Raw genomic sequence first — 7289 nt, forward strand, 5'->3', positions numbered from 1 at the left:
TTGGATAATTTATAATTTAGATTAGTACTCTTTGTTTAGTCAGTAAACATTTTTCCTTTTAGTTGGGAGATGATTGGTTTATCATCGTGATATAGACAAGACAAGTCTCCATGGATATGAATTGCTCAAGATCCACCCACACTATCTCCATGGAATACTTCACACCTCTTTGTGTTGCCCAGCCTTAACTCCACTTTTGATGAATGAGTCTTCTCTTGAAAGATGTTATAGGGTGTGCTTATTGGATCGAAGGAAATTCACCGAAAGAGCATTTCGCGGTTTGGATCTAAAACTATAGTTGCTGCTCAAAAGAATGCAGGTGTCGAATTTGGCTTTTTAGTCGGTCCCTTTAAACTTTAAAGATAAATCGACCCTCAAATGTTATAGTCAAATCCATAGGATTTGGGGTGCTAAGTATCCCATCTTTATTTCATCCTCTCAGCTTAAACTTTCCTAAGCTTCTAAGAAGAAAATGACATCACTCAGGGCAGCTTGATGCCGCTACAACCGAAGCGTCCGCGGTAGCAAAGCAGCCCTCTTGATATAAAAGTGGTACATATAGATCCTAGCGGATACGAAAGGATAGCAGGAAGAAAGTCAGTTGTACAGCAGACCGCTGGTGTGCACCCAATAATCCAAGTGCTTTTCTTTCGGCATTGGATACGGTAGGTACGACGTTGTATGTCTCTCAGCAGGTCGCCACCGATTAAGTCACTACGTGCCGCATCAAATCAAAGTATCTCTTCAGCGCAGACGTATGCACGGTATAGTGCTTTTAGGGTTAATGCCGAATCTCCGCTAGAGAGTGCGTCTATACTGAGCATGTATGTTACATAGGACAAGGCATCATTTCCTTTCTTTCTTTTCGCTTTCTCCAACCTCGTTTCCGGTAAAAGTTGCGACAAAGTCCCGTGCAGGCTTGTCTCATCTCAAAAGGTAGCTGGAGATCGGGATCACCATGGCAGCCTCCAAGTCTCTTGCATACTTTAACTCTTCGCCATAGTAGACACCAATCAAATCGCTGGAAAGATAAGAGTGTCGTTTTCGTCCTCGAGTAGGTGCTGAAAGGGCTTTTTGATAGTTCGAGACGTATCGCATACGCCCCGATGCAGTTTGCCAAAGATGCTATCTAAGTCCTCCTCACAGATTACCATGTGAGACCCGAACACCACCGGCATTGATATTCTTTCATTACGGCGCTGCTGCAGAGTTCACATCGTGAATAGACAGGTTGGAACGTGGGCTTGGACCGCGTCCTGCGTGATGACCAACCGTGAGTAGCCACGCCTTATAAAGTTGTTCTTCACTTGTTGCGATGTGGATTTGGCGAATTGCATCCATCATAATATTCTTCATACGATAGATGCTTCTTAGAGAAAGGGATGAAAGTGTTAACTTTGGTTACTATGTCAACACACTCGTAATGCTCCCAAAATATACCTTGACATTTTCGTAGATTACACCACCAAGCGTAAGGATGTCCCGCTCATATAGCAGAAGAATTTTCTCGTCACATTCCGCATTTGATGCATAAAACGTGTTTATGGCAAGATAAATCCCTTTTAATTTCTTGCGCCTTTTGGAAAACAGCGGATTATAAAGATCTAGTTTTGGTTGATCATATGGTGCAAGGACGACGAGCTTATATTTTCGTAGGGACACATTCCATTTTGTGACGTAGGAACTAATGGAATGGACTCTGAAAAGTTCCTAAGATCCTCTCATCACAAAGTCACTGACTCGATACGATATTACCGCTGCAGAGGATTTAAATGATTATGAGCATAATGGTAGAAGTCTACAAAAACGTCAAGGGTGCGAAAGGGGCTCTTGATCAAATCAAAAGAAACCACCTTTCTTTTCTTTTGATTTTATAAGTGTCGTGGGTCAGTCATCCATTTGGACAATATTAGTTATGGAAGGAAACATGGGAGTTGGTTGATAAAGATGGAGAGTAACCCATCGCTGTAATATCAATTTTTTCGCCTCGCCATCGAAAGCGGCTTCCAATTGCTCGAAATTTCAGCTATATGGGTGACTTGATGGTGAGCAAAAACAATCGATCATAGTTGGTCAACTGCATGATAAAAATGGTAAAAGAACTAGAGTTCGTGCTATTGTTTATAAACTTTAATCGCCCAGCCTCGAACTCGAACGCGATGTAATCAAACTTATGGTTGACGCCTGCAGATAATATAAAGCCCATATGCGAAATGGTAAAAGTAGGAGTCGCAGTTCTATTTATGATGTCCTCGGGATTGTATCCCGATCGCAACAAACCTTAGCTATTCGCTGGATCCTTGAGCTACTTTCAAATGACGTATAAGGTATAGGATAAGTGACACGTCCAATATGCGTGTATATACCGCAGAGTGCACGGGTGTCGTAGTAATAATTACCCGGTGAGTCGGGTAGTTCAATCCATAGGAACGGAAGTATTAGTAATAACCACTTCAATTATCTAGTCGGAATCAATGAATATGATGAAGTGAACTAATTTCAAGCAAAGCAAAACAAGTATGCAAAGAAATAAAGTAGATGAGTCTCAATCACTAAGGATGAGGTATTCGGGCAATGATCCCCCTAAGATCTTCCCTTAAAGCTCAAGATTCACTAAAATGCTCTAGAATCGAGTCTAATGAGTCGAGGTAAATCCAACGACAACCAATCCTTGTCTCCAAGCAAAAAGGCACTAGTCCCCCTATAAGGTCCCCGTGGAGAAATCGACCAATCTCAACACTTCACAATTCTATATGACCGCATTATGCTATAAGGAAAACCTAAGAGTGAAACCGATTCCTAAATGTAGATCAAACCCCACTCCCGCGAGGATCCTAACCCTACAAGGTCCCGCGAGTGAAATCGATAGCACTCCACGCTCACACCAAATATGGTTGCAAAGAGAATATGGAATGACGGAGATAGGGAAACACTCAATCGAAGGAAAGGGGGACATCTCCATCTTAAGGCTCACCCTCTCAACCCTCTTTAATCTTAAAAATCTAACTCTAATGGAGACCTCTCACTATCAAAAGTATTAAATCATGCAATGTGAATCAAATCCACAAGGATTAACAACACTAGCAAGCAATAAAATCACAAGATTAAACTCAAGACAACCTCGATTAACTAGAAGCATTAAGAGAATCAATCCAAAATATAAATCTTAGGGTTCACATGCCCAAATACCCACTTGTCAGGGTTTAGCCTCCATGGCCTAGTTACAAAACAATAATGGATACAATGAAAAGCAATAAACCTATAGAGAAGGGTTCCTCTCTCAAGCTAGGTCGCCAATGGCTCCCCAAAATGCTATGACGTCAAAGGAACCTATCAAAGTTCGTGAAGAACTCCCTCTCAATCGGCAAATACCTTCTCCTCAAACCCCAGCCGCCTCTCTCAATGTCTCTCGCTCAAAAGCTCCGCAAAGTCTCTTTAGAATCGGCCAAAAAGGTGTATTTATAGCCCTCACATCGCCCTGTCACGCGTGCTGCCCCCACGCGCCCGCGTGGGCTGCAGGAATTTCCACACGGGCACGTGCACTCGCGCAGGGTGATTTTTGCTACACGATCGTACACGATCGGCACACGATCATATGGTAGGTCAGACGGCCTTTCCTTCATCAATGCGCCTTGAAAGGTCTTGAAATCTTTACAAAGAGGAGGAAATGTGGAGATATGGCTGCCTTTTATGCCCTTCCATTAATAACTTGACTTGCAAAAACTATGGAAGTTGGCACACATCTCCTCATACACGAACTCTCTTATGTCTTCCAACTTGATTTGTACAAGAACTCCCCAATATTATGCCATGATAGCCTATCTTCGCTCCCTTTTGAATTCCCTAATGCCTTCACAACCCTATATGCAAAAAGAACACCCAATACACGAAATGAGACATAAACCATATAAAAATATGATGCTCAATGTATGTAAAACATGCATAAAAACATGTTCACTCAAGCACTTATCAATAAGCTTAGAGAAATGTTCATTTGCTGAGATACTGGATGCTTACCGAAAGAGGGGAATTACACGTAAAAGAAGAGAGAATCTTCATGGACTAGCTTCCACCAATCGAAGTTTCGTGCATTTCAGATGGTGGTAAAGTGATACCACATAAAGAGCTCTTCCTCATTCAGTCATATTCGAAAGTTAGAAATGTTTGACCCTTTTCCTTTTATCATCTTCATATAGAAAGAAAGTCGGCCTTCCTCATACTCTCCCCTTCATTCATTGAGTTGGAGGAATCTACAGGTGGCCCGCCCGTTATGTATTGCATAAAAGAACCTTTCTTTGTATGACTTCTCATTTGCTTGCCTCAGGTCGAATGAATACGAAAGTGGAGATCAATCAATCGGCCATGAATGAAGAAGTAGTGGGCATTTTTTCTTTTTACTGTAAAGCGTAAAAAGGGAAGACCGCCCTTTTCTGACTAGCACTCCTAGCTTCCTCCCTTTTGAAGTGGATTTCTCAGCTCTACGAGTAAAAAGAAAAATGCCCACTACTTCTTCATTCATGGCCGATTGATTGATCTCCCTTTCGTATTCATTCGACCTGAGGCAAGCAAATGAGAAGTCATACAAAGAAAGGTTCTTTTATGCAATACATAACAGTAGGGCCATACTGTAGATTCCTCCAACTCAATGAATGAAGGGAGAGTATGAGGAAGGCCGACTTTTCTTTCTATATGAAGATGATAAAAGGAAAAAGGGTCAAACATTTCTAACTTTCGAATATGACCGAATGAGGAAGAGCTCTTTATGTGGTATCACTTTACCACCATCTGAAATGCACGAAACTTCGATTGGTGGAAGCTAGTCCATGAAGATTCTCTCTTCTTTTACGTGTAATTTCCCTCTTCGTAAGCATCCGAAGATCTCAAAGAAATGAACATTTCTCTAAGCTTATTGATAAGTGCTTGAGTGAACATGTTTTTATGCATGTTTTACATACATTGAGCATCATATTTTATATGGTTTATGTCTCATTTCGTGTATTGGGTGTTCTTTTTTGCATATAGGTTGTGAAGGCATTAGGAATTCAAAAGGGAGCGAAGATAGGCTATCATGGCATAATATTGGGAGTTCTTGTACAAATCAAGTTGGAAGACATAAGAGGAGTTCGTGTATGAGGAGATGTGTGCCAACTTCCATAGTTTTGCAAGTCAAGTTATTAATGGAAGGGCATAAAGGCAGCCATATCTCCACATTCCTCCTCTTTGTAAAGATTTCAAGACCTTTCAAGACGCATTGATGAAGGAAAGGCCGTACAGCCTACCATATGATCGTGTGCCCGATCGTGTGCCCGATCGTGTAGCAAAAATCACCCCGCGCGGAAATTCTGTGCGCCCGTGTGGAAATTCCTGCAGCCCACGCGGGCGCGTGGGGGCACGTGACAGACGCGATGTGAGGCTATAAATACACCTTTTGGCCGATTCTAAAGAGACTTTTTGCGGAGCTTTGAGCAGAGACATTGAGAGAGAGGCGGCTAGGGTTTGAGGAGAAGGTATTTGCCGATTGAGAGGGAGTTCTTCACGAACTTTGATAGGTTCCTTTGACGTCATAGCATTTTGGGGAGCCATTGGCGACCTAGCTTCGGAGAGGAACCCTTCTCTATGGGTTTTATTGCTTTTCATTGTATCCATTATTGTTTTGTAACTAGGCCCATGGAGGGCTAAACCCTAGTGGGTATTTGGGCATGTGAACCCTAAGATTTATATTTTGGATTGATTCTCTTAATGCTTCTAGTTAATCCGAGTTGTCTTGAGTTTTAATCTTGTGATTTTATTGCTTGCTAGTGTTGTTAATCCTTGTGGTTGATTCACATTGCATGATTTAATACTTTGATGTGAGAGGTCTCCATTAGAGTTAGATTTTTAAGATTAAAGAGGGTTGAGAGGGTGAGCCTTAAGATGGAGGAGTGTCCCCTTTCCCCTTCGATTGAGTGTTTCCTATCTCCGTATTCCATATTCTCTTTGCAACCATATTTGGTGTGAGGCGTGAGATTGCTCGATTTCTCCGCCGGGACCTTGTAGGGGGTTAGGATCCTTCGCCGGGAATTAGGGTTTGATCTACATTTAGGAATCGGTTTCACTCTTAGGTTTCCTTATAGCATAATGCGGTCATATAGGGTGTGAAGTGTTGAGATTGGTCGATTTCTCCACCGGGACCTTATAGGGGACTAGTGCCTTTTGCTTGGAGACAAGGATTGGTTATCGTTGGACTACCCTCGACTCATTAGACCCTCGATTCTAGAGCATTTTAGTGAATCTTGAGCTTTAAGGAAGATCTTAGGGGATCATTGCCTCGAATACCTCATCCTTAGTGATTGAGACTCATCTACTTTATTTCTTGCATACTTGTTTGCTTTGCTTGAAATTAGTTCACTTCATCATATTCATTGATTCCGACTAGATAATTGAGAAGTGGTTATTACTAATACTTCCGTTCCCTATGGATTCGACTACCCGACTCACCGGGTAATTATTACTTCGACACCCGTGCACTTGCGGTATATACACGCATATTCGGACGTGTCACTTATCCTATAGCTTATACGTCATTTGAAAGTAGCTCCAAGGATCCAACGAATAGCTAAGGTTTGTTGACGATCCCAGGATACAATCCCAGGGACATCATAAATAGAACCTGCGACTCCTACTTTTACCATTTCGCATATGGGCTTTATATTATCTACGGCGTCAACCATAAGTTTGATTACATCGCGTTCAGTTCGAGCTGGGCGATTAAAAGTTTTATAAACAATAGCACGAACTCTAGTTCTTTTACCATTTATCATGCGAAAGTTGACCAACTTCTTGATCAATTGTTTTTGCTCACCATCCAAGTCACCCATATAGCTGAGAATTTCCGAGCAATTGGAAGCCGCTTTCGATGACGAGGCCGAAAAATTGATATTACGCGATCGTTACTCTCCATCTTTATCAACCAACTCCCATGTTTCCTTCCATAACTAATATTGTCCAAATGGATGACTGACCCACGACACTTATAAAATCAAAAGAAAAGAAAGGTGGTTTCTTTTTATTTGATCAAGAGCCCCTTTCGCACCCTTGACTTTTTTGTAGACTTCACCATTATGCTCATAATCATTTAAAACTCCGTCTGCATCGGTAATATCGTATCGAGGTCGACTGACTTTGTGACTGGAGGGGATCTTAGGAACTTTTCATGCATCCATTCCATTAGTTCTTAAATCACAAAATGGAATGTGTCCCCGAAAATATCGCCTCGTCATCCTTGCACCATATTGATCAACAAACTAGAT

General features: G+C 41.8%; 2 pseudogenes; one reads left to right on the plus strand and one right to left on the minus strand.

Moving 5' to 3' along the window:
* Positions 1 to 2038: 2038 nt before the first annotated feature.
* Positions 2039 to 4215, plus strand: LOC120255262 (annotated as a pseudogene).
* Positions 4216 to 4775: 560 nt separating this feature from the next.
* Positions 4776 to 6857, minus strand: LOC120255264 (annotated as a pseudogene).
* Between the last annotated feature and the right edge of the window lie 432 nt (positions 6858 to 7289).

The sequence above is a fragment of the Dioscorea cayenensis genome, unplaced genomic scaffold (assembly GCF_009730915.1).
Source record: "Dioscorea cayenensis subsp. rotundata cultivar TDr96_F1 unplaced genomic scaffold, TDr96_F1_v2_PseudoChromosome.rev07_lg8_w22 25.fasta BLBR01000912.1, whole genome shotgun sequence".
Lineage (NCBI taxonomy): Eukaryota > Viridiplantae > Streptophyta > Magnoliopsida > Dioscoreales > Dioscoreaceae > Dioscorea > Dioscorea cayenensis.